Source organism: Homarus americanus, unplaced genomic scaffold (assembly GCF_018991925.1).
Source record: "Homarus americanus isolate GMGI-L3 unplaced genomic scaffold, GMGI_Hamer_2.0 scaffold367, whole genome shotgun sequence".
NCBI lineage: Eukaryota > Metazoa > Arthropoda > Malacostraca > Decapoda > Nephropidae > Homarus > Homarus americanus.
This window is the reverse complement of record NW_024743709.1, coordinates 6,891,669-6,898,855: the sequence shown is the minus strand read 5'-3', so window position 1 is coordinate 6,898,855 and position 7,187 is coordinate 6,891,669.

Sequence of the window (7,187 nt, the reverse complement as noted above, 5' to 3'; positions counted from 1 at the left end):
GTGTTAGACGTGTTGGCCATATCTCCCCTGGTACAGTGACTGCCTCACTATGTGATGCATATCTCACTACTATGTGTGTTAGACGTGTTGGCCATATCTCCCCCTGGTACAGTGACTGCCTCACTATATGTTGGCGTGGCCTGCCTATCTCCCCCTGGTACATGACTGCCTCACTATGTGTGTGTAGACGGTGTTGGCCATATCTCCCTGGTACAGTGACTGCCTCACTATGTTGTTACGTGTTGGCCATATCTCCCCTGGTACAGTGACTGCCTCACTATGTGTGTTAGACGTGTTGGCCATATCTCCCCTCCTGCCTCACTATGTGTGTTAGACGTGTTGATCTCCCCTGCCCTCTGTATGTGTTAGACGTGTTGATCATATCTCCCCCTGGTACAGTGACTGCCTCACTATGTGTGTTAGACGTGTTGATCCTATCTCCCCTGTGTGTGTGACTGATCACGTATATCTCCCCTGGTTGTGACTGCCTCACTATGTGTGTTAGACATGTTGCCATATCCCCTGGTACAGTGACTGCCTCACTATGTTGTTGACGTGTTGGCCATATCTCCCTGGTACAGTGACTGCCTCAATGTGTGCCACCACAGTGACTGCCTCACTATGTGTACGTGTTGACCATATCTCCCCTGGTGACAATGTGCCTCACTACTGGCTAGACGTGTTGGCCATATCTCCCCTGGTACAGTGACTGCCTCACTATGTGTGTGTTAGACGTGTTGCTATATCTCCTGGTACCATGTGTGTTGACGTGTTGACCCATATCTCCCCTGGTACAGTGACTGCCTCACTATGTGTGTTAGACGTGTTGGCCATATCTCCCCTGACAGTGACTGCCTCACCATGTGTGTTAGACGTGTTGACTATATCCCCCTGTGTGCAGTGACTGCCTCACCACTGTGTGTTAGACGTGTTGGCCATATCTCCCCCTGGTACAGTGACTGCCTCACCATGTGTGTTAGACGTGTTGGCCATATCTCCCCTGGTACAGTGACTGCCTCACTATGTGTTAGACGGTTGCCAGATGTGCGTGACCATATCCCCTGGTACAGTGACTGCCTCACCATGTGTGTGTTAGACGTGTTGACCATATCTCCCCTGGTACAATGTTTGCCTCACTATGTGTGTTGGCCATATCTCCCCTGGTACAGTGACTGCCTCACTATGTGTGTGTGTGACGTGGTACAATGGCCCATATCCATATCTCCCCTGGTACAGTGACCTCACTATATGTGTTAGACGTGTTGGCCATATCTCCCCTGGTACAGTGACTGCCTCACTATGTGTGTTTGACATATCTCCCCTGGTACAGTGACTCACTATGTGTGTTAGACGTCCATATCTCCCCTGGTACAGTGACTGCCTCACTATGTGTGTTAGACGTGTTGACCATATCTCCCCTGGTACAGTGACTGCCTCACTATGTGTGTTAGACGTGTTGGCCATATCTCCCCCTGGTACAGTGACTGCCTCACTATGTGTGTTAGACGTTGGACCTATCTCCCCCTGGTACAGTGACTGCCACATGTGTGTTGACGTGTTGCCATATCCCCCCTGGTACAGTGACTGCCTCACTATGTGTGTTAGACGTGTTGGCCATATCCCCCTGGTACAGTGACTGCCTCACTATGTGTGTTAGACGTGTTGACCATATCTCCCTGGTACAGTGACTGCCTCACCATGTGTGTTAGACGTGTTGGCCATATCTCCCCCTGGTACAGTGACTGCCTCACTATGTGTGTTAGACGTGTTGGCCATATCTCCCTGGTACAGTGACTGCCTCACTACATGTTGGCCATATCTCCCCTGTGACTGCCTCACCTGTTGTATATCTCCTGGTACAGTGACTGCCTCACTATGTGTGTTAGACGTGTGACCATATCTCCCCTGGTACAGTGACTGCCTCACTATGTGTGTTAACTCCCCTGGTACAGTGACTGCCTCACTATGTGTGTTCTTCCCCCTGGTACAGTGACTGCCTCACTATGTGTGTTAGACGTTGCCATATCTCCCCTGGTACAGTGACTGCCTCACTATGTGTGTTAGACGTGTTGACCATATCTCCCCTGGTACAGTGACTGACTATGTGTGTTAGACGTGTTACTATCTCCCCTGGTACAGTGACTGCCTCACTATGTGTGTTAGACGTGTTGACCATATCTCCCCCTGGTACAGTGACTGCCTCACTATGTGTGTTAGACGTGTTGACCATATCTCCCCCTGGTACAGTGACTGCCTCACTATGTGTGTTAGACGTGTTGGCCATATCTCCCCCTGGTACAGTGACTGCCTCACCATGTGTGTTAGACGTGTTGACCATATCTCCCCCTGGTACAGTGACTGCCTCACTATGTGGTTGTACAGTACATCTTACAACCTAACAATGGAGTTGTACAGTTTACTTCTCCACAAAAGTTATACTGAGTCATTGGTATTCCCTTATGTTATGCACTTATTATTTATTAAATTAATTTTATGTTGTTTATTGTTTAGTTTAATTGGTAGTTCTGGGTTTTACCAAAATATGTCTTTAGTTGATATTTTTTACCTTTGAATCTCATAAGTTGCATTCAGTTTACCAATGGAAATCCTTATTCAACTGGTGCTGCTCAGTAAGACTCTGGTTTAATATAAAGATTCTTATCAGTGTTCTGTTGTGTACCATCATTACTAATGCTTTCTGTCTATTTTACTTACATATATGAGTTAGCCAAAGGTATCTTTCTCCAGGTGGCAATATACTGTACAATATATATATTAGTCATTTTTGTTTGGCCTACAGCCATTTAATCTAAGAGCAAGTGTGGAAATGTGCTGTGAAATGTTAAATATGATGCTGTGTAATTTTACTGAAGACTCTGGACAACAGATAAAAGTTGTCAGCATTTCCTTAGGTTAAATACCGGTGGTGTTGTCTGCCTCCACCAATCGCCTCTGGACACAGCGATTTGTGGTTTTTGTGCACTTTGTCACCTTATATTAGCTCTTGCTTCTATATACTTTAGCTTGCAAATGTTTATATTTCAATTTATACTTTCAATGTATTTTAAATAGCTGTAATAACGCCGAGAAGGACGCGGGACATCAAAGCTTACTTCTAACACCCCTGAACAGTCCTAACTATTCGTCATCAAACATGGCCGCGCCCATGGGCCATGTTTGAGTATTGAGTCACAGCGACAAAAGACGTCATAGCTCAAGTTATGAGGCAGACGACACCGCCAACAGGTGGTTAAGGTCTGCTCACGCATCAAAGAAAACGGAAACCCCCTTCCCCCGTAGTTAACTGTGTCGTATTTCGTGGCCAAGATGTAACGATCATTTGACGTGATAACTTTCTTTTTGAGTATGCGACCATAACAGCCACCGTAGGCAGGTCACACATCGTAGGCAGGTCACAGTCTCGTATCGTTTGTGATCATCCGGCATACAATCTTTCGTCCACACCCCGGGAGAAGATGAACACTGTAGGCCGCAGAGAAGAGACTGAGCTTACCAGTGTTGCCAGGTCCGCGTTTTTCTCGCCCAATTGGGCTATTTTGAGGGAAGCTGGAGATAAAATGGTGGTCGCGGGTGGTATTTTTTTTTTTTTTTTTTTACTGAAGCTGGAGGGTTTGGGGCTGTTTATTTTCGGAAGCACACGATGACTGCCGATGGGCGCATTTCATTTGGGCGCATTGACACTTCATTTGGGCGGAAAAATCTTTCAATTGGGCGCCAAAATAAACCTCATTTGGGCGCTGAGTCTAGGCAAACCATGCATGTTAAGTTTTGGGTAAATGAATAGTTAACATAACACATATTTGCCAACTCTGAAACTTGAATATCATTACTTTCAGGTAAATAAATAGTTAATGTAGCACAAGGGAATACAAAATATATACAAATCTGACCTGTTATGTACATTTTCTTTATTTAAACATAATCTGTTAGCATATCGGTTATGGGTTGAAATTTGTAGCCAGCTGATCGAATATACTGGGTCCGGCTAATTTCCCTATTTTCATATTTGTGGAACTGTTCAAGTATAAAGTCCATCTTTTGTCTTTCTTGGCGTCTTATAGGTGCAGCCGCATCCATTCCCCTGACTTTGATGTAGGTGACTGTTTCCCAATACCATGTCGACTCTAAAAGTAAATCCATCATATATTAAATTCTTCTTTTTCTTATCTGTTTCCGAGAATTGGCTGTCCATGGTTATGGTGTTGTGCTGACCCGCTAAGGAATGAGCAGCTCAGCCACTCAGCGTAGCCACGACAAGGTTGTCACCGGTTGAGTGAGCGACCTGCTGACGTTAAACAACAATCGACTCCGTGTCAAACAACTTGTAACCACCTATACCATTTTCGTCATAAAATAGCGCCCAAATGAAGGATAATATGTCAAGGAAGTACCGATATGTTGGCGCCCAAATGAAGTGGTATACTGGCGCCCAGATGAAAGAATAACAAATTGCATTTTGCGCCCAAATGAGAAGCGCCCCTGCCGACAGCCCGGCCAGCTGCCAGTAACACAGACGTGCAACTTCTTCACCCTCTCTCACGGGGGATTATCTTGAGGGCAGGACCTGATAAGTTGACCTGACAGTCATGCGACTTGATTGAAACCCATGTTGGTGTTCTCTAGAATCTCCACAGCCATTTAGTCTGGTTAGTGGAGGAGTTAAAATAGCGTGCGCGAGAAAGTAGTGGAATAGGCAAAGTATGGCAAAAAAATATAAGAAAGAGTGGGAGAAAGAAGATGGCCTTAGAGAATGGATCGTAAGTGTACCGGGTGATGAAACTACTGCAGCGTGCAAGTTCTGAACAACAACAGATAGAGGCCATCACAATGATCTCAGTTAGACAGACAAACACAAAAAGCAGCTCCATTTTCAAACATGAGAACATTATTTCAGTCTGCCATATCGAAAATAAATGCCAACAAATCTGTGAAAATTTCTGAACTGAAATTAGCAGCTCACTTTACTTGCCATTCAAGCATAAAAACTATCAATTATGTGACTGAGCTTGTGAAAGATATATTTTCCTCGGAAATATCCCCACATAGCACAAAATGCACGACACTTGTGAACAAAGTACTAGTACCCTGTTTGGTGAATGAACTTTGCAGTGATATCGGTGATAGTGAATACTCATTAATAATCGATGAAAGCACAGACATTACTACGAAAAAGAAACTGTGTTGTTGTTCGGTATCCCAGTAATGAAAAGAAAATAATTATTACATCATTCTTGGGCTTGATAGAGCTGGAGACAGGCACTGCCCAAGCGGTCACAACAGGGTATGGTTACTAGGCATGTAAGTTATTTTGGATACATTAATTTAATTATGTTTACACATTTTTCAAGATTTTTTTTTGCATTTCATATTATATAATATAATACTATCAAGTATAATAGTGCATGCAGGTGTATGTATGATGCCAATGCTTATTTTAGCGATTAAATAAAATGTTCCCCTTTTTGTTGTATTATACCTTTGTCTGTCCTCTTGAGCGTAATACATTATATTACTGGTAATGCTGGTTTGGGGCGGGTTTGGGGGAAGGAGTTGGCGGGTTGGGGATGGGATTTGGCGGGAACAAAGTCCACGACCTGGCATCCCTGGAGCTTACAGTACCAGTTATAGCAGGCAGACACGCTTGCCTTGATACCTCGGTCCGCAGCTGAGCCGGTCTAATAGTCTGACGGGAAACTGGTTCTGATCGGTGCTCACTGGGGTCGAGTAGCTTCTTCTGGTGTCAAGTTGGAGCAAGTGGTTGTTATGATGGTAGAGGAAGGAGGGGACAGAATCGTCACAATGTAAAGTGTTCTCATATCACTTAGCATAATTAATTATTAAAACTTCATATCTAGGGTACTATTAAGAGCATTAAGTCTCAAAATGTCAACATTTCGACCACAGATCCTAAATGTCCACGCTGAAAACAACCTAAACTGAAATTTTGAGTAAATTTATCTCCCCCCCCCAAAAAAAAAAATAATTTAGCTCAAAATCTCAATATAGGTCGTCCTCGATATTCTGATTAGGGATCTGTGGTCGAAATGTTGAAACTTTGAGAATTAATCATGGTTATTAATCTGTAGTGCTTTGTTTATTTTTGTCACCTGCTCTCTCTCTCTCTCTCTCTCTCTCTCTCTCTCTCTCTCTCTCTCTCTCTCTCTCTCTCTCCACACAACCCACCAGTTATCAGTGCCAACATAGTTTAGATAAGACAGTCTGATTCACTCATTCACTCTCTCACTCACTCACTCACTCTCTCACTCGCTAACTCACTCACTCACTCACTCTCTCACTCGCTAACTCACTCACTCACTCACTCTCTCACTCTAATCTTTGGCCCACTACAGAAGCACGTGTTCACAGCCTGATAACACACAATCCAGGGAGATCTTGACGAACACCATTGTAATTCTATACGCGGCCTCTCCCGACCCCCATCATACAAGAGAAATAATTGACGTAGGAACCCTTTTAAGAATCTCGTGGTGTAGAAAGTTGTGGTTGGTTGTGTTATATGACGGTTAGTGTTATGTTGACTTGAGATAATTCTATACCCGATGATTAAATATCCTATTGCTAACTTAACCTAATCTAGCCTAGCCATGTATAACGTAGTCTAATATAACATAACGTAGTCTGACCTAACCTAATCTAAGCTATCTTAACTTAAACTAACCTAACATATCCTAACATTATAACCTAACCTAACCTAACCTAATCTAATCTAACTTAACCTAACCTAACCCAACTTGATCATTGACTAAAGATTATAAGTATTAGTGATTGTTTGCAAGATAGACGAAAGACGAATAATGACTAATAAAAAAAAACAACGATAAAAACATAACACAAAAATACAAATAATAAGAAGAAAAGATAGAACTAAGAACAAGGAAAATGACAATAACAAACAAACACTAAAAACATAACACAAAACTAAAAAGAAGAAAAAGAAGAATAGGAAAATAAACTAGTAAGAAAACAAGATACAAAATGACGTCATAATTTTATTTACTGGTGACGAGCGATGTACTGAAGCAGGAAATTCAACTTCCAGTACATACAAAAAAATAAAACCTTCCAGCCCCGCCCGTGCCAGCTGTCTGTTTAATCTCTAACCGACTGACTAACTCTCACTATATCTGACTCCGCCTCCCACATCA